The sequence below is a fragment of the Mesoplodon densirostris genome, chromosome 5, assembly GCF_025265405.1.
Source record: "Mesoplodon densirostris isolate mMesDen1 chromosome 5, mMesDen1 primary haplotype, whole genome shotgun sequence".
Classification (NCBI taxonomy): Eukaryota; Metazoa; Chordata; class Mammalia; order Artiodactyla; family Ziphiidae; genus Mesoplodon; species Mesoplodon densirostris.
Genome location: NC_082665.1, coordinates 78243696 through 78270637, shown reverse-complemented (window position 1 = coordinate 78270637; position 26942 = coordinate 78243696). Strand labels below are relative to the sequence as shown.

Genomic DNA, 26942 nt, shown 5'->3' with positions numbered 1-26942 from the left:
ACCATCTGAAAAAAAGCCTTATATGTACTACGTGTTGACGGTAAAAGTTTAAATTCTTGCTCTGCCATTCCCTAGTTTAACAACTTCCTACACATTCTTTACCTCTCCACCTGAGTCTCTCGTCTATAAAATAGGTATATTACCTACTGCGTAGATGGGGCACAGGAAGTGAAGAAGCTGAAATGTAGTTTCTGGCCCAGTGCCTGCAGTTAGAGAGCATCTAGTGAATTCCTGCTGTTGTTGTTACCTTAGAAAGTTGCTCTAAAGTTCTGAGCGTACAGGTGGGGAAATAGAAACAAGGGCCGTATTATCTGAACGTAGTACGTAAAAGTTAAAGATGGTCTAAGACTCCAGTTGTGATGTAAATCATCCCTAAAACGACCAGGTTTGGGGATATTAACCGGCTGGTAGCCTGTGGTCCTTTATGAACCAGGACCCCTGGAGGATCAAAGCTGTGAATCCTAGCTTCTGTGACTTTCTTGGCACCTGGAGGGCAGGTGAGTGAAAGAATGTCCTGCCCAGAAGAAACACACACACAATTTTGCTTCCAGTTTCAGGGGGTTTGGGTCCATCCTTGGTCTAGAGACTTGGACCTGGTCCTTGCTCCTGGCCCAGGAGAAGTAAACAGGAAACTTTGCAGGGAGCGCAACTGGGCTTAGTGGGCCACTGAAGGGGGGCTGGCCGCTGTAGATGAGGCCTTAGTGAAGAGCGTCCGGGTTTTGCTGCTGGTCCCGGCTGTCGTCTAGTCGCTGCCGTTGACGGCAGCACGGGCCTGGTTAGAGAACCGAGCTGAGGTTGGCACTGTAAACGTGGAAGCTTTTGCAAAAGAGCCTTCCGTATCTAGATCCTGGGGCAGCGGCCGGCCGAGCGCCCCAGGCCGCCTGGAGTGAGGCCCCTGGGGCTGAGTGCTAAGAGTTTGTCTTCTCCGTTTCCCTTTTCTGTGCCTATGGGCATTTCCATCTTGTGTATTTCGTAATTTCGTCCAGTTCCTTATTTTCCTTGTATATTTAGTTGCCTTTGAAAGCGATCCCTGTGTGCAGTTTGTGCTGATTGGATCATTTCTGGTTATTTATAGTGTGGTTACTCTTTACCATTATTTTTTAGCGATAGACTTGGTTTATTGTAAAAAAATAAAGCTTTTCTATTTAAAACAATGATTTAATGGTTGGCTGTGTGTACGTAATAGTGGTAAACTCTTATTTATATGATTCCTTCAAATATGATGAAGGTGTTTACAGCAATAAAAAAACTTAACTGTCACTATCTCTACGCAAAGGTAAAATAGGTTAAAAACTTCCGGACATTAATTTTTATGTGTCTTAGGCTTCCTGAATATTTGTGAAATTTAGTTACATTGAAGTTGTAGATTGTTTCTGGGTCGGATTACAAGACCCATCAGGAAACAGGCTGAAGTGACGTCAGTAGCAATTTGGGGGGGAATTAGAATGTAGGTAGCTTAAACCCTTGTGTCCTTCCTGTTTCCTCAGTGACTTTCCCCCTCTTCCTTGCATGAACATTTTGAAAGATGTGGTACACAAAAGTCTTCCGTGATTTTCCTAAATTATTTCAGTACACATGTCATCCCACAGGTCTGTTCCGACTCTACCCAGGCTTGTGTCCCAGACACTGGGGGCACCTTGAATAAGACAGAGACCCCGTGGGCTGGAGGAAAGCGGCTGAGAGGTCGAGGGTGAATGGACCACCTCCATCCCGGTGTGGGGTCTGGTTGACATGCTGCAAAGATGGCTCTCCCTGCTGTGCAGCAGGGAGACTGGACTCCAGGAGGAGAGGTTGGGGGTGGGCAGGAGTGGAGACACAGACCCTGGTCAGAGGCCGCAGCCGCTCTGCTGTGACTGGCCAGGGCCCGCGGTGCTGGATGTAGGGCTGCTGGGCAGAGGAAGTGGGGATCACGGTGGGGCGTCTGGCTGGAGCAGGTGGGCGGGTGGCGCCGTTTCCTGAGATGGGAAGACGTGTGGAAGAGCAGGATGGGGTGGGGCGGAATCCACGTTCTGTGTCCGACGGGCTAGGTTTTCAGTGCCCAGGAGGCGTCAGGTGGAGAAGTTGAGAATGAGTAAACGAGTCTGCAGGCAGGTGGTTCGCTTTGTTTTATTTTCCTAATGAGCACAGAGTTCACTGAACACCTGCCCTCCCCTCACCTAGTCTGAGCCGTCAACATTTACCGTGTTTAACACATACGTGCATGCGCACAGCACAATTTCAAAGACAATGACAGATGTCATGACCCGTCACCTCTAAATATTTACGCCTGCGTCGCCCACGTAACGCCAGTGCCGTTTTCACACCTCACAAGGTCGATAGTCATTGTCTTATACCATCTACTACCCAGTCCGTATTCCCATGTCCCCCAGATGTTCTAAAGGTGACTTTTATGGCTGCGTGTTTTCCCAAACCAGCACCCAGCCATGCTCCTGTGTTGCCTTCAGTGACGTTTTTCTGTCTCTAAGCTATAGCAGTCCTTCCTACCCCACAGTTTGTATTACGTCACTGAGATTTTGAAGAGATCGAGCCAGACAGGTGCCTGTAGAACCCTGGATTTAGATGATTCATTGTATTTATTTATGGTAATTACAAATTTTTATATAATTTTAAACTTGCAGGAAAATTCCAAGATGAGTGCTAAGAGCTCCTTGTGTGCCCACCCAGGTTTACCCAGAACCCCCAGTTGTTCACATTTTGCCCCATTTGTTCTGTCTCTCGCAGTCTCAACCATTTGATGGTAACGTTTGGGCACCATGCCCCTTGATACCCAAACACTTCAGTGTGTGATTTTAAAGAATATTACATTATCTTACATAACCAGAATCCAATGGCCCAAATCAGGACACTTCACATTGCTGTAATACTCTTATCTAATTCAAATTTTGCCTCTTGTCCCAATAACACCCTCTACACCATTTTCCCCCGTCCAGCCCCAATCCAGGATCACTGGTGACACAGTTGTTGTGAGGTGACATTTTGGGTTCATGACCTTGAACCCTAGCCAGGCTCTGGGGCTGTGGGGCAGTCTCTCACTCTGTGCTCCCCTCTCCTCTGTCATGTCACCATCACAGTGATTGGGCAGGACAGTGGCGCTGCCCCCCTGCTTTGTCTTCCCTCCTCCACCTGAAGATGGGCTGGGGGCCGCCCCGCACCCACTTGTCCTTGCGCACCATCCCCAGTTATCAGGTGTAGCTGTACTATTACTTCTCCCTTTCCTGTGCAGTAGGAATTCTGTCCTTTTTATTTTAAATTTATTTTATTGAAGTATAGTTGATTCACAATGTTGTGTTAATTTCTGCTGTAGAGTGAAGTGACTCAGGTTTATATATATAGGTATATACCCATATATATACACACACGTATGTATATATGTATATATATATATATATATACACACATACATACATTCTTTTTCATATACTTTTCCATTATGGTTTATCACAGGATACTGAATATAGTTCCCTGTGCTATACCGGGAACTGTAACCCTATATAGGGTTAGGACCTTGTTTATCCATCCTATATGTAATAGTTTGCATCTGCTAACCCCAAGCTCCCACTCCATCAATCCCCCACCCCCACCCCCTTGACAACCACCAGTCTGTTCTCTATGTCTGTGAGTGTGTTTCCGTTTTGCAGATAAGACTGTTCTTTGTAAGAACAGCATTTTATCTATACCTCCCATTTATTTATCACATTGTGATCAGTGAAGATGGCAGTTTTTAAAATCTTGTTGAGACTTCCATTGTGACCTCTTATGTGGTCAATTTTTTTAAATTCTGTGTTTACTTGGAAAGGATGTGCATTCTCTGTTTGGCGAATTGTGTATGTTTATTAGGTTGAGGTTACGAATTGTGATTCAGGCCTTTCCTGTCCTCTCTTGTCTGTCAGACCTGTGGTTCTGAGAGCCCCCGTGGCATCTCCCGCCGTGACTGGCCTTGTCCCATCTCTGTGGGGCTCTCAGCGTGGCTGAGTGTCGGGGGCACACCCTCCCACCTGGGCCCCGAAGTTTGTCACCCCTCTTGGTTTCATTAACCCTTTTCCTTTAAGTCTCTCGTCTCTCTGTACAGATGACACCAGTTTTCTTCCTCTTCCTGACTTCCTGGTATAATTTCTTGACATGTAATTGGAACAGTCTTTCTTTTTCCTACGAAAAATAGTTTTTATTATTGACCTTCTCCTATTTACAAATTTAATGTGAATATCCAACTTTGACCAGAGGTCATCTCCGGGTGTCTGATGAGTTGTAAAAATCCCTTCAAACTCAGCTATTTCACTTAAGTTTCATTGAAATAGACGCTACTTGAGAGAGCAGAGTAACAATTACTAGCTTCCCTTTGAGGCAATCAAGGGCGGGAGGTGTCCACTTGTCTCCCTCTTTCACGGTCACCCCAAGTTCCCATGAACTGAGTCGCAGGGACCTCGTGAGAGTCTAGACTGAGCTACACCTTAACCCCACTGCTGGCAGAAGTATTCACAATAAAGACGGGTGCCCAGGGCTATCCACCTCATTTTATGACGATTGTTTAGAAAATCTCTTGAAGTACTTTCTTACATCTGAGAGATGATTCTTGTCTTCCTTCGGACTTCTATTTAGGTATTCTCAAAGGTAAATTCTACCTTCTCAAATATAGGCAAATATTGTATAGTTGGGCTTTGGGTGTCAGAATATAGAAACCAATATATCAAACCATGGTTCATCTTACATTGCATTAAGACCCGTTGAAAATCTTTTAAATTTGGGGAAGGAAATTAGAATGTATTTATGTGCAGATATAGCTTCTGAGCATAGACAGTTGTTGCAAATGGCAGATGGCCTTGGTTGGGATGCCACTTAGCGTGTGGACAGGTGGAGTGCTCCAGCCGTTCCAGATGACTCAGAAGTCAGCGCAGTGGCAGCAGAGAGAGCGCTTATACTTCCCTTCCTGGACACAAATTAAATATAAACCTATTGTAGTCCAGCAACAAAGAGGCAGCACAATTCCAAAATGGGCAAAGGACTTGAATAGACATTTCTCCACAGAAGATAAGCACATGGCCAATAAGCACATGAAAAGATGCTCAACATCACCAATGATCAGGGAAATGCAAATCAAAAGCACTTCAATGGATGTGAGATAGCAGTTCACACCCATTCGCTGTGGCTCTTAGAAAAGAAAATAACAGGTGTTGGTGAGGATGTGGAGAAATTGCAGCCCTCGGGATTGCTGGTGGGAATGTAAAATGGTGCAGCTGGTGGGTCCTCAGAAAGTGAAACACAGAATTACCATATGATCCAAAAGAATAGGAATTACCCAGAAGAATAGAAAGCAGGGACTGAAACAGATATTTGTATACCAGTGTTCGTAGCCGCTTTATTCATAGTCACCAAAAGGTGGAAACAATCCAAGTGGTGGAAACAATCCAATCAACAGACGAATGGATAAGCAGAATGTCTGTACAGCCAATGGATTACTATTCAGCCATGAAAAGGAATGAAGTTCTGACACATGCCTCACAGTATAGATGGACCTCCAAAACAGGCTGCTGACCGGGAAAAGGCAGACACAAAAAGACAAATATTGTATGATTCCACTTACATGAAGTACCTAGAGTCATCAGATTCATAACGTCAAAAAATGGAATGAGGGGGGCCAGAGACTGGGGGAGGCAGATGGATGGAGGGAACATGTTTCACAGGGACAGAGTTTCCGTTTGGGGAGATGAGAAAGTGCTGCAAATAGATAACGGTGATGTTTACACAACATTGTGAATGTACTTAAGCCACTGAATTGTACACTTCCAAATGGTAAAAAATGGCAAATTTTATGTTATATATATTTTACCGCAATAAAAACATATAAACTTAGACTTAATTGTGTAGGAATGCTGTGCTTAAAAACAAAAACTTACAGAAATGTATACATGCACAAAAACGGAGAGGCTAGAATAATGAACTCCCGTGTGCAATAACTCAGCTTCAGGTATAACTATGTTTCACCTATACATCACCATCCTCCCACCGTCACTGAGTTCTTTTAAAGCATTTCCAGATGTCATATCATTTTCATTCACAAATGTATCTCTAAAAAGAAAAGGGCTGTTTAAAAGCACAATCAGGTCATCATCATCCTCCTTAATCTCCATCCCTGTCCAGATTTCTCTGATTGGCTCACAAGTGTCTTTTTACTGTTGACTTACTCAAATCAGTATCCAAACACTGCATTTGGTTCATAGCTCTTAAATACCTTTTAATCTGTTATGGCTCCCCTTTCCTATTTTCCTTGCTGTTTGTTTATTGATGAGGCTGAATGGTACTGAACCAGATGTGGGTCCACTTGCCTGCACACAGTAAAGCCAATTTGCTGCCACCAGTTGCGGTGAAAAAAAGTTCAGCGTTTCTTGCAGGTGCCAAACGAGCAGTGTGGGCAGCTATTGCTCAAAAGACCTGAAGTTCTTGTTTGGCACCCGCAATAAAAGCTGCACTTTCTTTCACTGCAAGCCAGTGTCAGTAGATTGGCCTTACTGTGCGTGGGTGAGTGGACCCAAATTTGGGTGAGTGGACCCATCATCTCGGCTCCCCGCGTGCCTGCATGCCTTGCTTTCAGCCGCCCTTTGAGCCAAATTCCCAAAGGAAGACAGGAACAAACTCACCTCCCACCCAACACGACGCCCTCCTCGCCACTGTCCCCGCCCCCAGGAGAGGAGACCGGACATCCCGTCACTTCTGGGCGGGCTTCCCGGTCCTGCAGACCATGGGAATAAGGCCGGCCATTCCCGTCGCATCCTACGCGACCAGGGACGAGCAAGGAGGAGAAAACAAAAGCGTGCGGTGGATAAACACGCAGGCACGTTTCCATCAGCAGGAGGACGAGGGGCGGCTGTCACAGCCGTCACTGCTGGTGGCAGCCGCTGCGCTGGTACCGACACCGACCCACCTCCATGAACCCGTTCACGCTCCCTGGGGCCCCGAGCAGCTGCTGGGAGTTCGTGGCCTGGTGGGTGACCCAAACCTTTGATTCTGCCGGGTCTGAGCCTCAGCCGTCGGGCCCGAGGGCATCGCTGTGGCAGTCCACAGGCCTGGAGGACGAAGAGGACCTGGGTTCTCTGGCTCCTCACCCTGGACAGTCGGTCCCTCCCACCCCTGCTTTGGGCCTGAAGAGTCCCAAGTGGCCAGGCCACAGCCTCCACCAACGGCCCCAGGAAGCCTCACTGCGTCCCCGCGAGGAAGCTCTCTTCCCCTCGGGACTGAGCCCTCTAGAACCGAGAGTCACAGGAGAGGAAGCACAGATTCTGCGGGGCATCAGGAGAGGTAATAGGGAAAGGGGCCACCCCATTCGCACCCCTTGAATCCAGATCCAGCAATCCTTGAGCAAGAGCACCACTGGTTGCGGAGCCCAGACCGTGTCCCGGGAGACATCGCCCCCGCCCTGGCCCGCACGGGGTTGCCACCTAGCCGGCACAGTAACTGAGTCTTCAAAAGGCCGAAAAGCACACGTCGTAGACTGCCCAAAGCATGCAACGCTGACAACACCAGATGGGGCTGGGGATGCGGAATGACAGGAGCTCTCGTTCACGCCAGTGGGAATTCAGAATGGTGCAGCCTCTTTGGAAGATGGTGTGATTATTTCTTACAAAACGAAGCATCCGCTTACCATACGCTCCAGGAGCACACTCCCTGGTACCTACCCAAAGGAGCGAAAACCCATGTCCACACAAAAGCCTGCACACGGATGTTTACAGCAGCTGTATTCATAGTTGCCAAAACTTGGAAGCAACCAAGCTGTCCTTCAGCAGGTGACGGATAAATAAACGGTGTCCCACACAGACAATGGAATATGATTCAGCACTAAGTGAAATCAGCTAGCAAACCACGAAAAGACACAGAGGAACCTGAAAGGCATTTAACTAAGTGAAAGAAGCCAATCAGCAAAGGCCTCATGGTGCCACCTCTATGACACTCTGGAAAAGGCAGAACTATGGAGACAGTAAGAGGATCGGTAGCTGCCAGGGGCCAAAGGGGCAGAGGGTTGGGTAGGCAGAGCACGGGATTTTTAGGGCAGTGAAAGCACCCCGTATGCTATTCAACATGCATGTCCTATACGTATTCTGTGAAACTCACACCTCGGTGTGCACTTGAGTGATGGTAGGTGCTACTGTACTTTAATTGCAGGGTCTGCATGTCCACCGCTATTGTATAGGAACATGACTGGTATTAGGATGTTGTTATGCTCTGCGACCTCGCTGAACTCACTGGCTTTTGTGTATGTAGGTGCTGTAGGAGTTTCTCCCTAGGTCATCGTGCTGCCTAGGGAGAAAGTAGACAGTTCCACTTCTGGTCTTCCCACCTGCATGCTCTTCTTTCTCTTGCCCTGTCACGCCGAGTAGACCCTCCAGCACAATGCTGAATAGAAGTGGCGACAGTGGGTATCTTTCCTTTTTCCTCATCGAGAGGGAAAACATTCCGTCTTTTGCCATTTAAGTATGATGTGAAGTGTGGTAATTTCATGTACGCCCTTTATCAGTTTGAGGAACTTGCCCTCCATGCTTGGTTTGCCGAATTTTTATTGGAAATGGATGTTAGATTTGCCAGCCACTTTTTTTTTTTGCATTTTTGAGGTAATCATATGGTTTTCCACTTTGCTCTATGAATATAGTAATTTACATTGGTTGATTTTCCAATGTAAACAAAACTTGCATCCCTGGAATAAACACCACTTGGTTACGATGAGTTATTCCTTTCAAGAAATCTTGATGGATTCAATTTGCTAAGCTGTTGTTAAGAATGTCTGCCTATCTGTTCATGTCCAATATTGCCTGTAGTTTTCATCTCCTGTAATGTCTCTATTCTCTATCTGGTTTTGCTATCCAGCCCTGCTGCTTCCACCGAATCCATATATTTGTACAGCGGTGTCATGTCCGACGCTTGCCCGCATTCCTTGAGGCTCACATGGATGCTGTGCTTGGGTCTCTGGCCGTTAGTCCGGAGCCACTAAACTGACTTTGCCACCCACTGGGGGTCTCCCCCTGCACGATGGCCTGTCCACAGAGCAGCTCCTCCTGTTCTCGAAAGCCAGCCCTTCGCATCGGTCCATGATGCTGTTTACTTATTCATTGATTTATTGTTTTGCATGTTTAGTTCTTAGCTCAGGGGAGCCCAGGTGGGGCTTTTCTCCCGCCCTGACCTGCTCCGCCGGGCTCTGCCTGACCCTACAGCCAGGGTCCTCAGCTAAGGAGGGCTACCCCTGGAGGGCTACACCAGAACCACTTGGAGCCACATTTAGAGTTTGAAAAAAACATGTTTTATATTTTCTTCACATTTTATTTATAAAATAAGTCCCACTAAAGCCAGATCATTCTCACGTTTCATGTCTAAATAAAAGAGGGCTCAAAAACTGTTATCTGCAAGGAATCTGCCCAAATCAAGAAACACAGAAAACAATGTAGGTGCCAAAGGTCTTTATTTCCAATAAGCGAAAAACCAAGCCGCATATAATCTTGATTTTTTTTTTCTTTTTGAAACATTGTAAATTTCACCATACTGCGTGATTTTGCTGCTCAAAGTGGGGTCAACTGATCAGCTGCCCACACGTCAGCTGGGGCCTCCTTAGAAAGGTGGCATTCCGGGTCCCACCTAGGCCTGCAGAATTAGAATCTGCTTTTAAACAAGATCCCCAGGGCGAGCCTGTGCACATTACGGTCTGTGTTGATGTCACGCTTAGAATCTTCTCAAAGATTTTATCGATATCCTCCTATATATTTAGTAGTTGTATAATTTTCTTTTTAAATGTAGGTATTTCGATGATCTGAAACTAATTTTTATGTTAGGTGTGAGAAAAAGTGCTCTTCCCCCCCCCCCCCCACCTGATACCTTTTCTTGAGTAAGTGGTCCATCATTATCCTACTGGGGACATATTAAGTCGACAAAACGACCAGCAAATTTATATATATTTTGTCTTTTTCCTTTTTTTTTGAAAGATTTTTGGCTGTGCCACGTGGCATGTGAGATCTTCGTTCCCCTACCAGGGATTGAACCTGCACCCCCTGCAGTGGAAGCACGGAGTCTTAACCACTGGTCCTCCAGGGAAGTGCAGGATGATCTTACATTGTTCAAAGAAAAGATACTGCAGAAGAAATGAATAGCACTCCATAGATGTCTGAGCTCTGACAGAATGAGCGATTCAGAGCCTGATGGAAGAAAACTGTGCCTAAATCACAGGCCTTTCTTTAAAGCACGTGGTTCCCATACAGAAAACAGCCACTGGTTGAGATGGGGGTAAGGGTGAGAGGTGGGTACAGTGATCATTTTGAGCCTTCAAAAATAATTCTTCTAAAGACCACCTATTCTATGATACCATTTATAGGACGTACCCAGGGTTGGCAAACCCATAGGGACAAAAAGAAGGTTAGTGTTGAGGAAGTGCTAATGGGTATGGGATTCTTTGGGGTGATGAAAATGTTCGAAAACTGGTTGTGGTGATGGCATGTGAACACACTACCACTGAAGAGCGCACTTTATTTATTTATGTATTTATTTTTGGCGGTACGCGGGCCTCTCACTGCTGTTTCCTCTCCCGCTGCGGAGCACAGGCTCCGGACGCACAGGCCCAGCGGCCATGGCCCACGGGCCCAGCCGCTCCGCGGCATGCGGGATCCTCCCGGACCGGGGCACGAACCCGCGTCCCCTGCATCGGCAGGCGGGCCCTCAGCCACTGCGCCACCAGGGAAGACCGAAGAGCGCACTTTAAAAGGATGAACCCACATGGCACGTGCATCCCAGCTCATCAGTGGCCAGTGTTTGTCCAGTGCATTGATTACACGAGCCCTGCCGGTTCTAGGAGGAACCGTGCACCACGTGTATTGATTTACCTGCTTGAGTTTTCACCTCCGTACAGCCTGCCTTGTCACACCTGTATTTGGGGCCGCTGTCTCACCTGTCTACTGTTCGGGCTTACTGCAGGCCTCGTGTCCCGAGAAGGGGGGGACCAAAGGGCACCCCGTGGATACGTGGACTCGTGGTGAAACGTTACCTAGAGAGGTGTCTCTTGCATGCGCCCTGATACCCGGCCAGCCCCCGGGCGGCCCCGCGGACACTCGACCCAGGTGTGTCTGTCCCTCGGACACTGGACTCGCGCGTTTGGCCCCTTGGACATTGGGATCCGGGCGGCCCGGCCCTGCGGACACTCGACCCGGGTGGTCTGGCCCCTCAGGCACTGGACTTGGACGGCCTGGGCCCGCGCGCCGCGCCGCCGGCACCAGAACCCCGCGCCCCCAACATGCGCGCGCAGCTCGGGATGGGGCGCCGCGGCGAGGGCGGGGCGGGCGATGGGTGTGGCCCGCCCTCGGGGTGGGGCCTCCGGGCGGGGCGGTGCGGTGCGGGGTGGGGCCGGGGAGGGTCCGCCATTGCGTGCGGGCGGGCGGCGCAGGCCCGCCGCGGCCGTCGGTTTCTGCGTACCCGACCGCCCGGCCTGGCCCAGCCGGCCCGCCCGCGCGCCACACGCTTTTGGCGCAGGCATGTCGGGCCCCGGGCAGCAGGAGCCGCCGCAGGCGGGCGGGCCGGCGGGCCCCGAGGGCGCGGACGCGGCGCTCGGCGAGGCGGGGCTGAGTTTCAGGACCAGCGACCTGAGCCTTGTGGAGATGACGGAGATCGAGTACACGCAGCTGCAGCACATCCTCTACTCGCACATGGAGGCGGCGGCGGCCGCCGGCGAGCTGGAGACGCGCGTCAACTCTTGGTTCCTGGCGGCGGCGGCGCCGGGCGCAGCGGCGGGGGGCTTCGCTGCGGCCGTGGGCGCGGCGGCGGAGTCGCGCCGCCCGTGTACCCGGTGCTGTGCCGCCTGCGCTGGCCGATGGTGGCTTCGCGGACGCCAACCAGTGCTTGGGCCACATCGACTTCCAGGAGCTGCGCATGATGCTGCTGAGCGAGGCGGGCGCGCCCCGCGCCGCCGAGAAGACGCCGGGCGCCGGCGCATTCCGGCCCAAGGCGCCCGACGGCGCCGGCAAGGAGAACGTGGAGGGCGCGAGCGAGGTGCGGGCCAAGTCGGCGGTGCGCGTCCGCCTGGAGGACGGCTTCAACAGCATAGCAGCCGAGCCCCCGCCAGCCCCGCGCGGTGCGGATCCCCCCCGAGCCTGGCATGGCGCTCAACCAGTGGGTGCATCCCCCAGGGAGCGGGCCCGGCTGGATCAGGGTGTAGACCAGGGTCCTGTGCAGAGAAACACCAGGCTGTGTGCGGGTATAGACCAGGGTCCTTGCAGAGAAGCACCATCCTGGGTGTGGGTGTAGACCAGGGTCCTCAGCAGAGGCCACCGGCCTGTATCCGGGTGGAACCAGGGGCCTCTGCAGGGAGGCACTAGCCTGGGTCCGGGTGTAGACCAGGGTCCTGTGCAGAGAAGCACCAGCCTCGGTCTGGATGTAGACCAGGGTTTTCTGCAGAGGCCAGCGGCCTCACTGCAGCTTGCATCTTAACAGGGAGCAGACCTCAGTGGGTCTGGAGGCTGAGCTGAAAGTTTGTGTGCTCTGTGCAGGCACAGCAAGCAGATATCAAGTACACAGCCTGCAGCATTACCTTTGCGGTGTGCGCTCTGCGTGTGCATGTGGAAGAGAGATGAGTTGAGATAAGTGCACACATGTTCCTGAGGAAGAAAGGTTTTGTCCCCAAATCACCCACCTAAATGTCAGGAGAGACCTCTGCTTCCCCGTCTGTTGACTCAGGTTGAGGCTGACCTGATCTTGCACAGATGCATCCCCTGGGAGGACAGACGTCATGTTGTGAGGCTTTGAGTGTAAAATGCAGCTTCATCCTTCAGCCAGACTGCCAGCCCATAAGTGATCTCGCAGCAACAACTATCGGAGAGGAGTAGTAGCCTGTCTGCTAGGGTGTCTCCTCAGCTTTCTGTCTGTCCCCACCCTGTCGTTTTCCCCATTTTGCCCATAGTCGTCAGATTTTGGAGGATGGCCAAAAAAAAACCAGAGATTGGTGTCAGAAGTGTAATGGGAAGGGAGGTGTAACTAAAAGATGACACACAGCCACACCTTCCAATGTGAGGAAGAAAGTTTGAACTTGTCCCCTACAACACTAGCTGATAATTGTTTTGTAGAGATTTCCATGATGGGGGTCATTCATGGTAACAGATTCGAGTTCCTATCCAGAAAATCAAGTGTTAGCCATTAGAGTGTGATAGTGATTGTGGTGTTTCAGGAAACTTACCTGCCACATACTCTTCATGTGTTTCTGGGTTTCTTTTGTCTTGGCAGTTTGGTAACTCTTATTCGCCATCCATCCGAATTAATGAATGTTCCACTTCATCAGCCACAAAACAAATGTAGAACATTAGTGAAAAATAAAACAGCTGCTGCAACTACTGCTCTTCAATTTACATACCCTCTGTTTACTGCAAATAGTTGCTCTACTAGTGGAAATTCTAATCTTTCACAAACACAGGTAGGGAAAATGATTTGCGAAGCTTTGCTCTTTTGTGTTAAATGGATAAATTGTATTTTAGTTAGGTCCCAAGGATGTTTCTTTCTTTCATTGAGCTCGATAACTTGTTAAAATCGAGAGTATTTATGTGGTTCGGGGATATTTAAAAATCCTTCGTGCACCTAAAGTTCTTCAAGTTCATGTGAATAACTTTGACGTTACTTCTGTTAAAGTGCCTTTTATTTGTGCGTAGAGAGGAGATTGTCACCTGTTGATAACGTTCCTGTTGCTTCATTGTTTTCCAGAGTTCTAGTAGCTCACGTTCTGTACTTGAAGCTACCAAGCATCAGGATATTGGATTGCCGAGAGCATTTTCTTTCTGTTATCAGAAGTAAATTGAATCCACTAAACAGACTTTGGGTAGTAGAAACAAAGCTTTGCCTGAGCAGGTTCGGATTAAAGTAGGAGGTAAGCGATAAAACAGAAGCTGGCAGGTGCTTTCTCCTCCTGCCTGATGTCTCTGCCCCCCCCCTTTTTTTTTGGCCACGGGTTGGGGAGGGGAGAGAGCTGGTTTATAAACCAATGAAAGGATCTCAGAAGCCTGCTTGCATCTTAGGAATTCTTCTGTCCCTCTGCCCAGTCACCTCACTTGGAACATCCTTGCGAATTTTGAACATCACGTTTATCCTTGGCCTGGAAACGTTGAGTTTAGGGGCTGCTTTTTCTTAACAGTAACCTCCTTAAACAGAAACATGATAGACTTAGGTACATTTTCGATACTGACAGCAAATTTAGGGTTTTGTTTTTTTTTTTGTCTCTTATTTCATACTTCATGAGTGAGGCAGGAGTCTGAAATCCGCTCAGAGCTTTAGGGGACCATCTGCAGATGGGCAAAGGATTGAGTTGGGAGCAAGAGGCCATAAGGTGATACAGAAAGTCTTAGAATGAAAGAAACTCCTGAAGGCAAACTTTGCTTACCCCTAATGTTAACCCTCAATCCGTTTTTCCTGGAAAACATTCTTTTTCGAGTTATCCAACAATAACACAGCTTACACTCAGCTTTTCAAGAGCTGATAAAGACAGGGTAGGGATGGAGCTCTCCGTCTTTCTCCCACGCCAGTGATTAATTTTCCATTGTTCTTATGACATTGCTCGTGAAAGTATATGTTAGCATTTGTAAGGTATAAAGGTTAAAATTAAAATAGTCCCTGTACTGACTACTGAGCTGAAGAACCAAAATATTACCAATACTTGTGAATTCCTCTCTATGTCTTTTGAAAAGTTATCACCATTCTGAAATGTGTGTCAAGTGATTCTTTCACCGTAGAGGGTTTGGCTTTGTACGGTACCTCGGGAATGCACATCACCACAGGTACTTATTAGACGCCTGCTGTACTGTGATAGAAATTTGACATATTTCTGTAGCACAGGTCAAAGCTATGACGTGATTACTCCTTTTGTGGGGGGAATCTCACTTGTAAGGTGAGGGCGTGTTTAATCCTAAACCACTTAGGTTCTATCCTCTTCTGAGCATTGCAGTTAGAATATCAGTTGTCATCTTAGAATAATTGCATATCAAGAAAATCTTTTGGAGAAAATATTTCTAGGTTTGTTTTTTTTTTCCCATTCTGAATATCAGAAAAATCAAACAACTTCTTGGTTTTTTTATTCATAGATGACAGTTAAAATGGCTCTTGATTTAAAAGGGGGACTTTTGATTGTATTGCTGTATAAGCTGCATTGATTACATAATACCTGGGGTGTTTTTTTTTTGCGGTACGTGGGCCTCTCACTGTTGTGGCCTCTCCCGTTGCGGAACACAGGCTCCAGACGCGCAGGCTCAGTGGCCACGGCTCACGGGCCCAGCCGCTCCGCGGCATGTGGGATCTTCCCGGGCCGCGGCATGAACCCGTGTCCCCTGCATCAGCAGGCGGACTGTCAGCCACTGCGCCACCAGGAAAGCCCTCTGGGGTGTTTTAATTTAGTTTATGCTCAGTTGTATAGTTTGAAACCTAGAGCCTTGTGCCGGATGTTTCTATGGAATTTTGGAGCGCTTCTTGTTTGGTTCTGTGTGCTCCTTACCCATTCATGTTTATATCTTGGATCGAAAATACCAAAAAATATATTCAGCATTCACGAGGGTAAGTTTAGAAGAACCAAACAATTAAAATACCACTTTTTCCTTCTTTTGCAAAGAAGAAGCACTATGTAAACAAGCAAGAAATAAGAGGAGTCGGAGTAGGATACGTCAGTTGGACAGAAACAGAGAACGAAGAACCCTGGGAGAGCTCCGGAATGTGGGTGAAGGCTCCACAGCAGCGCAGGGTGCTTGGCCGTCCGTGGAGTCGCCCCAGGCCGCCCTCGGGGAGCAGAGGCAGAGCGGGCCCCCACGGGGCAGGTCCCAGCGGAGGGAGAGGCACAACCGCATGGAAAGAGATAGAAGGTAATGCGTGCTGTCGGTGGTATACAGTTGTCCTAGATGCCAAGCTGATGAGAGTCAGTGCTGGTAACAGGCACCTTTTTGTAGAAAACAATGGTGTAGGCACTTCTGTGTTCAAGGGAGGGAAAGCTGGCAAGAGTCAATGGTCACCTTGCTTTGCTAGGTGGATGGGGGTAGCCAAGACCACCCCGAGGTTTGAAGATTCATTAGGAGGATTCATGGCTTTGATTTATTTTGGGCAAAGAACCCAGCAAAGTCAGCAGAGGTGCATGGGGAGAGGTCTAGGGGCCCCAGGCGCCAGCTCCCCAGAACACCTCTCAGTGGAGCCACTCAGGATGCCTGTCACCCCACAGCACTGGTGACATGTTCCCGGACAGCAAAGCTCCTTAGAGACTCGGGGCCATGGATCCTCCTGGGGGCTGGTTGTGGGGGGTATTCCCTAGGTGGCATGCGGCCAAATCCCAGACGCCCAGAAGGAAAGCTGGTGTTTAACATAAGCCAGTGACGAATGGTGGTGGGAACCCCCCCGAAATCTAAGTTCCCAGGTGCTGGCCGGGGCCGCCTTCCTGGGAGGGAGTCCGCCTGCACACTGGGTTACTCCGTTTTGCTTGGTTCTTTGAAGGATATTGAAGAAGGAGGAAGTTACAGCTTATGTAAGTTGTTTTATCTGTGGATTTTATTTGTGCTGTTCTGTGTAGAAGCAAAAGGTGGTTACTTTTTCTGTTATAGCTGGGTACGGGATGATTCCCTAACATAGAGTTAATTAACTTAGTCATTTATTGAGTACTTTGTACCGGTTTCTGTTTTAGGCTCAGGAAATAGAGCATTGAGCAAGACAAATATTCATCTCTGAACCTACAGTGTGGAGCGGTGGAAATTTATTTCTTTAAAGGGATATATTAAAGCTAGGCATCTAGATCCCTTTCCTAAGGGTGTGTCCGCACATACACGCCAAGTGATGGGCATCACTGAACTCACCGTGAATCATAATGGGCATGGTTTATATTTATTTAATAAACATTTGCTGAGCACCTACCATCTGAAAAAAAGCCTTATATGTACTACGTGTTGACGGTAAAAGTTTAAATTCTTGCTCTGCCATTCCCTAGTTTAACAACTTCCTACACATTCTTTACCTCTCCACCTGAGTCTCTCGTCTATAAAATAGGTATATTACCTACTGCGTAGATGGGGCACAGGAAGTGAAGAAGCTGAAATGTAGTTTCTGGCCCAGTGCCTGCAGTTAGAGAGCATCTAGTGAATTCCTGCTGTTGTTGTTACCTTAGAAAGTTGCTCTAAAGTTCTGAGCGTACAGGTGGGGAAATAGAAACAAGGGCCGTATTATCTGAACGTAGTACGTAAAAGTTAAAGATGGTCTAAGACTCCAGTTGTGATGTAAATCATCCCTAAAACGACCAGGTTTGGGGATATTAACCGGCTGGTAGCCTGTGGTCCTTTATGAACCAGGACCCCTGGAGGATCAAAGCTGTGAATCCTAGCTTCTGTGACTTTCTTGGCACCTGGAGGGCAGGTGAGTGAAAGAATGTCCTGCCCAGAAGAAACACACACACAATTTTGCTTCCAGTTTCAGGGGGTTTGGGTCCATCCTTGGTCTAGAGACTTGGACCTGGTCCTTGCTCCTGGCCCAGGAGAAGTAAACAGGAAACTTTGCAGGGAGCACAACTGGGCTTAGTGGGCCACTGAAGGGGGGCTGGCCGCTGTAGATGAGGCCTTAGTGAAGAGCGTCCGGGTTTTGCTGCTGGTCCCGGCTGTCGTCTAGTCGCTGCCGTTGACGGCAGCACGGGCCTGGTTAGAGAACCGAGCTGAGGTTGGCACTGTAAACGTGGAAGCTTTTGCAAAAGAGCCTTCCGTATCTAGATCCTGGGGCAGCGGCCGGCCGAGCGCCCCAGGCCGCCTGGAGTGAGGCCCCTGGGGCTGAGTGCTAAGAGTTTGTCTTCTCCGTTTCCCTTTTCTGTGCCTATGGGCATTTCCATCTTGTGTATTTCGTAATTTCGTCCAGTTCCTTATTTTCCTTGTATATTTAGTTGCCTTTGAAAGCGATCCCTGTGTGCAGTTTGTGCTGATTGGATCATTTCTGGTTATTTATAGTGTGGTTACTCTTTACCATTATTTTTTAGCGATAGACTTGGTTTATTGTAAAAAAATAAAGCTTTTCTATTTAAAACAATGATTTAATGGTTGGCTGTGTGTACGTAATAGTGGTAAACTCTTATTTATATGATTCCTTCAAATATGATGAAGGTGTTTACAGCAATAAAAAAACTTAACTGTCACTATCTCTACGCAAAGGTAAAATAGGTTAAAAACTTCCGGACATTAATTTTTATGTGTCTTAGGCTTCCTGAATATTTGTGAAATTTAGTTTCATTGAAGTTGTAGATTGTTTCTGGGTCGGATTACAAGACCCATCAGGAAACAGGCTGAAGTGACGTCAGTAGCAATTTGGCGGGGAATTAGAATGTAGGTAGCTTAAACCCTTGTGTCCTTCCTGTTTCCTCAGTGACTTTCCCCCTCTTCCTTGCATGAACATTTTGAAAGATGTGGTACACAAAAGTCTTCCGTGATTTTCCTAAATTATTTCAGTACACATGTCATCCCACAGGTCTGTTCCGACTCTACCCAGGCTTGTATCCCAGACACTGGGGGCACCTTGAATAAGACAGAGACCCCGTGGGCTGGAGGAAAGCGGCTGAGAGGTCGAGGGTGAATGGACCACCTCCATCCCGGTGTGGGGTCTGGTTGACATGCTGCAAAGATGGCTCTCCCTGCTGTGCAGCAGGGAGACTGGACTCCAGGAGGAGAGGTTGGGGGTGGGCAGGAGTGGAGACACAGACCCTGGTCAGAGGCCGCAGCCGCTCTGCTGTGACTGGCCAGGGCCCGCGGTGCTGGATGTAGGGCTGCTGGGCAGAGGAAGCGGGGACCACGGTGGGGCGTGTGGCTGGAGCAGGTGGGCGGGTGGCGCCGTTTCCTGAGATCGGAGGACGTGTGGACGAGCAGGATGGGGTGGGGCGGAATCCACGTTCTGTGTCCCACGGGCTAGGTTTTCAGTGCCCAGGAGGCATCAGGTGGAGAAGTTGAGAATGAGTAAACGAGTCTGCAAGCAGGTGGTTCGCTTTGTTTTATTTTTCTAATGAGCACAGAGTTCACTGAACACCTGCCCTCCCCTCACCTAGTCTGAGCCGTCAACATTTACCGTGTTTAACACACACGTGCACGCGCACAGCACAATTTCAAAGACAATGACAGATGTCATGACCCGTCACCTCTAAATATTTACGCCTGCGTCGCCCACGTAACGCCAGTGCCGTTTTCACACCTCACAAGGTCGATAGTCATTGTCTTATACCATCTACTACCCAGTCCGTATTCCCATGTCCCCCAGATGTTCTAAAGGTGACTTTTATGGCTGCGTGTTTTTCCAAACCAGCACCCAGCCATGCTCCTGTGTTGCCTTCAGTGACGTTTTTCTGTCTCTAAGCTATAGCAGGCCTTCCTACCCCACAGTTTGTATTACGGCACTGAGATTTTGAAGAGATCGGGCCAGACAGGTGCCTGTAGAACCCTGGATTTAGATGATTCGTTGTATTTATTTATGGTAATTAAAAATTTTTATATAATTTTAAACTTGCAGGAAAATTCCAAGATGAGTGCTAAGAGCTCCTTGTGTGCCCACCCAGGTTTACCCAGAACCCCCAGTTGTTCACATTTTGCCCCATTTGTTCTGTCTCTCGCAGTCTCAACCATTTGATGGTAACCTGTGGGCACCATGCCCCTTGATACCCAAACACTTCAGTGTGTGATTTTAAAGAATATTACATTATCTTACATAACCAGAATCCAATGGCCCAAATCAGGACACTTCACATTGCTGTAATACTCTTATCTAATTCAAATTTTGCCTCGTGTCCCAATAACACCCTCTACACCATTTTCCCCCGTCCAGCCCCAATCCAGGATCACTGGTGACACAGTTGTTGTGAGGTGACATTTTGGGTTCATGACCTTGAACCCTAGCCAGGCTCTGGGGCTGTGGGGCAGTCTCTCACTCTGTGCTCCCCTCTCCTCTGTCATGTCACCATCACAGTGATTGGGCAGGAAAGTGGCGCTGCCCCCCTGCTTTGTCTTCCCTCCTCCACCTGAAGATGGGCTGGGGGCCGCCCCGCACCCACTTGTCCTTGCGCACCATCCCCAGTTATCAGGTGTAGCTGTACTATTACTTCTCCCTTTCCTGTGCAGTAGGAATTCTGTTCTTTTTATTTTAAATTTCTTTTATTGAAGTATAGTTGATTTACAATGTTGTGTTAATTTCTGCTGTAGAGTCAAGTGACTCAGGTGTATATATATAGGTATATACACATATATATACACACACGTATGTGTATATATATATATATATATATATATATACACATACATACATTCTTTTTCATATTCTTTTCCATTATGGTTTATCACAGGATACTGAATATAGTTCCCTGTGCTATACCGGGAACTGTAACCCTATATAGGGTTAGGACCTTGTTTATCCATCCTATATGTAATAGTTTGCATCTGCTAACCCCAAGCTCCCACTCCATCAATCCCCCACCCCCACCCCCTTGACAACCACCAGTCTGTTCTCTATGTCTGTGAGTCTGTTTCCGTTTTGCAGATAAGACTGTTCTTTGTAAGAACAGCATTTTATCTATACCTCCCATTTATTTATCACATTGTGATCAGTGAAGATGGCAGTTTTTAAAATCTTGTTGAGACTTCCATTGTGACCTCTTATGTGGTCAATTTTTTTAAATTCTGTGTTTACTTGGAAAGGATGTGCATTCTCTGTTTGGCGAATTGTGTATGTTTATTAGGTTGAGGTTACGAATTGTGATTCAGGCCTTTCCTGTCCTCTCTTGTCTGTCAGACCTGTGGTTCTGAGAGCCCCCGTGGCATCTCCCGCCGTGACTGGCCTTGTCCCATCTCTGTGGGGCTCTCAGCGTGGCTGAGTGTCGGGGGCACACCCTCCCACCTGGGCCCCGAAGTTTGTCACCCCTCTTGGTTTCATTAACCCTTTTCCTTTAAGTCTCTCGTCTCTCTGTACAGATGACACCAGTTTTCTTCCTCTTCCTGACTTCCTGGTATAATTTCTTGACATGTAATTGGAACAGTCTTTCTTTTTCCTACGAAAAATAGTTTTTATTATTGACCTTCTCCTATTTACAAATTTAATGTGAATATCCAACTTTGACCAGACGTCATCTCCGGGTGTCTGATGAGTTGTAAAAATCCCTTCACACTCAGCTATTTCACTTAAGTTTCATTGAAATAGACGCTACTTGAGAGAGCAGAGTAACAATTACTAGCTTCCCTTTGAGGCAATCAAGGGCGGGAGGTGTCCACTTGTCTCCCTCTTTCACGGTCACCCCAAGTTCCCATGAACTGAGTCGCAGGGACCTCGTGAGAGTCTAGACTGAGCTACACCTTAACCCCACTGCTGGCAGAAGTATTCAAAATAAAGACGGGTGCCCAGGGCTATCCACCTCATTTTATGACGATTGTTTAGAAAATCTCTTGAAGTACTTTCTTACATCTGAGAGATGATTCTTGTCTTCCTTCGGACTTCTATTTAGGTATTCTCAAAGGTAAATTCTACCTTCTGAAATATAGGCAAATATTTTATAGTTGGGCTTTGGGTGTCAGAATATAGAAACCAATATATCAAACCATGGTTCATCTTACATTGCATTAAGACCCGTTGAAAATCTTTTAAATTTGGGGAAGGAAATTAGAATGTATTTATGTGCAGATATAGCTTCTGAGCATAGACAGTTGTTGCAAATGGCAGATGGCCTTGGTTGGGATGCACTTAGCGTGTGGACAGGTGGAGTGCTCCAGCCGTTCCAGATGACTCAGAAGTCAGCGCAGTGGCAGCAGAGAGAGCGCTTATACTTCCCTTCCTGGACACAAATTAAATATAAACCTATTGTAGTCCAGCAACAAAGAGGCAGCACAATTCCAAAATGGGCAAAGGACTTGAATAGACATTTCTCCACAGAAGATAAGCACATGGCCAATAAGCACATGAAAAGATGCTCAACATCACCAATGATCAGGGAAATGCAAATCAAAAGCACTTTAATGGATGTGAGATAGCAGTTCACACCCATTGGCTGTGGCTCTTAGAAAAGAAAATAACAAGTGTTGGTGAGGATGTGGAGAAATTGCAGCCCTCGGGATTGCTGGTGGGAATGTAAAATGGTGCAGCTGGTGGGTCCTCAGAAAGTGAAACACAGAATTACCATATGATCCAAAAGAATAGGAATTACCCAGAAGAATAGAAAGCAGGGACTGAAACAGATATTTGTATACCAGTGTTCGTAGCCGCTTTATTCATAGTCACCAAAAGGTGGAAACAATCCAAGTGGTGGAAACAATCCAATCAACAGACGAATGGATAAGCAGAATGTCTGTACAGCCAATGGATTACTATTCAGCCATGAAAAGGAATGAAGTTCTGACACATGCCTCACAATATAGATGGACCTCCAAAACAGGCTGCTGACCGGGAAAAGGCAGACACAAAAAGACAAATACTGTTTGATTCCACTTACATGAAGTACCTAGAGTCATCAGATTCATAACGTCAAAAAATGGAATGAGGGGGGCCAGAGACTGGGGGAGGCAGATGGATGGAGGGAACATGTTTCACAGGGAGAGAGTTTGAGTTTGGGGAGATGAGAAAGTGCTGCAAATAGATAACGGTGATGTTTACACAACATTGTGAATGTACTTAAGCCACTGAATTGTACACTTCCAAATGGTAAAAAATGGCAAATTTTATGTTATATATATTTTACCGCAATAAAAACATATAAACTTAGACTTAATTGTGTAGAAATGCTGTGCTTAAAAACAAAAACTTACAGAAATGTATACATGCACAAAAACGGAGAGGCTAGAATAATGAACTCCCGTGTGCAATAACTCAGCTTCAGGCATAACTATGTTTCACCTATACATCGCCATCCTCCCACCGTCACTGAGTTCTTTTAAAGCATTTCCAGATGTCATATCATTTTGATTCACAAATGTATCTCTAAAAAGAAAAGGGCTGTTTAAAAGCACAATCAGGTCATCATCATGCTCCTTAATCTCCATCCCTGTCCAGATTTCTCTGATTGGCTCACAAGTGTCTTTTTACTGTTGACTTACTCAAATCAGTATCCAAACACTGCATTTGGTTCATAGCTCTTAAATACCTTTTAATCTGTTATGGCTCCCCTTTCCTATTTTCCTTGCTGTTTGTTTATTGATGAGGCTGAATGGTACTGAACCAGATGTGGGTCCACTTGCCTGCACACAGTAAAGCCAATTTGCTGTCACCAGTTGCGGTGAAAAAAAGTTCAGCGTTTCTTGCAGGTGCCAAACAAGCAGTGTGGGCAGCTATTGCTCAAAAGACCTGAAGTTCTTGTTTGGCACCCGCAATAAAAGCTGCACTTTCTTTCACTGCAAGCCAGTGTCAGTAGATTGGCCTTACTGTGCGTGGGTGAGTGGACCCATCATCTCGGCCCCCCGCGTGCCTGCATGCCTTGCTTTCAGCCGCCCTTTGAGCCAAATTCCCAAAGGAAGACAGGCACAAACTCACCTCCCACCCAACACGACGCCCTGATCGCCACTGTCCTCGCCCCCAGGAGAGGGGACCGGACCTCCCGTCACTTCTGGGCGGGCTTCCCGGTCCTGCAGACCATGGGAATAAGGCCGGCCATTCCCGTCGCCTCCACCGCGACCAGGGACGAGCAAGGAGGAGAAAACAAAAGCGTGCGGTGGATAAACACGCAGGCACGTTTCCATCAGAAGCAGAACGAGGCGCGGCTGTCACAGCCGTCACTCCTGGTGGCAGCCGCTGCGCTGGTACCGACAACGACCCTCCTCCATGAACCCGTCCACGCTCCCTGGGCCCCCGAGCAGCTGCTGGGAGTCCGTGGCCTGGTGGGTGACCCAAACCTTTGCTTCTGCCGGGTCTGAGCCTCAGCCGTCGGGCCCGAGGGCATCGCTGTGGCAGTCCACAGGCCTGGAGGACGAAGAGGACCTGGGTTCTCCGGCTCCTCACCCTGGACAGTCGGGCCCTGCCACCCCTGCTTTGGGCCTGAAGAGTCCCAAGTGGCCAGGCCACAGCCTCCCGCGACGGCCCCAGGAGGCCTCACTGCGTCCCCGCGAGGAAGCTCTCTTCCCCTCGGGACTGAGCCCTCTAGATCCGAGAGTCACAGAACAGGAAACACAGATTCTGCGGGGCATCAGGAGAGGTAATAGATAGAGGGGCCACCCCATTCGCACCCCTTGATTCCAGATCCAGCAATCCAGATCGCAGAGCTGGGTTCTAACTGGGCCGTTGGGCCAACCCCAAAGAAATGTTCCATGATTTCCCCAGAGCTACGTAGTCCCTGCCTTCATGTTTCCAAGAAAGGTGCTTTAGCCCTGGATTTTTTTTCCAACATCTTTATTGGAGTATAGTTGCTTAAAATGGTTTGTTAGTTTCTCTTTTATAACAAAGTGAATCAGCTATCCACATGCACATATCCCCATATCTTAGTCATGGATTTTAAGGAAATAAGATCTGTGACCTTTAGAACGATTTCTTGTTGTATTCAACAAACATTTATTGCATCCTGTGTGCCAAGCACCCTGGTTGTAGCAGGGACCAGAAGGGTGGCCTTCCCAGCCCTGGAGACGTGTGTAATGGGGTCCTGTGAGGGTCGGCAGCCGTGTCCCTGGAGCCTGGGGCCCCTTGTTGGCACTTGAGGGTGGCGTGTATTGACCATACACGTCTCCACGTCTAGTCCTCTGCTCTCCCATCTTAACACGGCAGAGACGTCTCAGGGGTCGCCTGGGGAGGCCCAGCCCCAACCCTGTTGTGAAGCGTTCTGCCTAATGCATTTCCTGAGCACCTTCTGTTTCCTAGCTGCCCGTGTTCTTGCAGACTTAGGTTAGCAGTGAGTTTAGGAATAAGGTGTATCTTTAATTTCCTTCTGATTTTCCACCGAGAACTGTCTTGTATTAGTATTCGATTAAATTCAGGCTGTTCCAGGCGAAGCGAGTTATGCTCTGATAAGAAAGGGCAGAATTAAAAGTTGGGCCGTGGGCCCCTCCCCTGATTGTCTGCTGTTACCGGGGGTCACCATTTCTTTCTGGCGAGCAGTGCCCCTCCCAGCATGTATGCGTGTGTGAGCATCACCATGGCTTGTGGAGGAAATGCGTCACTGGAACCTGGACACGGGGCGACGCCCAGTGCTTCAGGTGGCCCTTCGTGTGGGTGGGGTTTATCTTCTTGGTGAGGCGGGGAGGGTTTGGAGTGGGGACTCGGCTCCCGTTTTCTTCTTGGCGGTGGAGTTGTGGGTCCTGCTGTTGACACTGGAAGTCTCTCCGTGACTGAGCACAGGGTGCCTTATTGGCGCAGAGCCCCTTCCCTGGCAGCCCGCGGACTGGGTCTTTTTTGTGTGTGTTTTCCAGATGTTCCAGGTACTGATTGTTTTTTATTTCTGTTAACATGACGTGTTTTACCTTTTTTATCCACGTGTTGCAAGCTACCAAGTGACTTCCATTTGGCTCTTACAGAGCGAAGATTGAATGTTTACAGGTCAGTTCACTGTTGTCCTTGGGTCCCTGCAGTTGGCACTGTGTCCAGTAGAGGCCTGATTTCTCATACAACTGGTGGCTTCGGGAAGTCCTTTAAGAAAAGCTTTCCTTAAAGAGTCCCTTTTGCATTTCTTCTTACTTAAATGGTGGCGTCAGGTACAGTGGAAACCTAATGTTAGTCTCTTTAAGGCCAGCATCAAATGATGTGTGTTAATTCCACTGCAAAGGCTGTGTGACTAAAAGCTAATGGACATGTACTATTTGGGAAGGAGGAGGCCTAACGGTCTACATTGAGCTCCGTTGATCTTAAGCGCCCACGCTTCCTGGAGTCTCTCGCTTAGGCCTTTTTTTTTTTTAATTCCAAACTCTAATTTATCCCCCTGCCCGAGCATGCGGGCCGTGGGATACACTTTGTTTTCTACGTCTGAGTCTATTTCTGTTTTGTAATAAGTAAGTTTATTTATGTCAAGTTTTTTAGATTCCACATATAAGTGATATATATTCGTCTTTCTCTGATTTCATTTAGTATAATAATCTCTGGGTCCATGTATGTTGCTGCAAATGGCATTTCATTATAGCTGAGTAATGTTTTTTTTTTTTTTTTTGCCGTACGCGGGCCTCTCACTGCTGTGGCCTCTCCCGCCGCGGAGCACAGGCTCCGGACGCGCAGGCTCAGCGGCCATGGCTCACGGGCCCAGCCGCTCCGCGGCACATGGGATCCTCCCAGACCGGGGCACGAACCCGTATCCCCTGCATTGGCAGGCAGACTCTCAACCACTGCGCCACCAGGGAGGCCCTGAGTAATGTTTTGATGTATACATTAATCACATCTTCTTTATCCATTGCATCCATCAGTGGACATTTAGGTTGATACATGCCCAGGACTGGGATTGCTGGATCATACAGCAACTCTAGTTTTTAAAGGAACCTCCATACTGTTCTCTTCATTTTATTTTTTTGAGTAGTGTAGTTGACCCTTGAACAACATGGGTTTGAACGGTCCGTGTGCACTTACACAGGGACTTTTTCCAGTAGTACATAGTACGGTACTGCACAGTCTGCTGTATACGGAGGCCCAGTATAAGTTATACACGGGAAATGGATGGGAGTCCAGTTCCTGCATTGTTGAAAGGTCACCTCTAATTTTGAGGGTAAGTTGTTGCGTGAAGTTGAATAGGTAATTGTACGCATTTTAATAAGAATTGTTGTAGCCGTGATTGTACAACCTACTTAGTCGGTGTGATTATCTTGTTTGGAATTTGTGAAGCAGAAGTTTCTCTCTTGAGTGTCAAACTTAGGTGCTATGGTTTTGTTTTCCATATGCTGATAGAGACACTCAAGAGGTATTTAATACACCTTTACTACAGGAAGGGAAATGAGGTTCTCCCCCAATGTAAAGAGAGCTGTACTGTGTATGGGTTGCAAAGGTAAGTTTATATAGAGAGAAAATTAGGATATAAAGAAAGGATA

The 26942-nt window shown here is 48.0% G+C and overlaps 1 protein-coding gene and 1 pseudogene across 1 annotated transcript in view; both read left to right on the top strand.

Annotated features, from left to right (window-relative positions):
• The first annotated feature begins 11492 nt into the window (after positions 1-11492).
• On the top strand, positions 11493-13864 carry LOC132490656 (transcription factor-like 5 protein; annotated as a pseudogene).
• A 1755-nt stretch (positions 13865-15619) lies between these two features.
• LOC132490657 (death-inducer obliterator 1-like) overlaps positions 15620-26942 on the top strand; it is a 50282-nt gene continuing 38959 nt past the window's right edge. Inside the window, 1 exon segment of the mRNA XM_060099050.1 lies at positions 15620-15842. The gene's annotated coding sequence lies outside the window, so the exon portion shown is untranslated.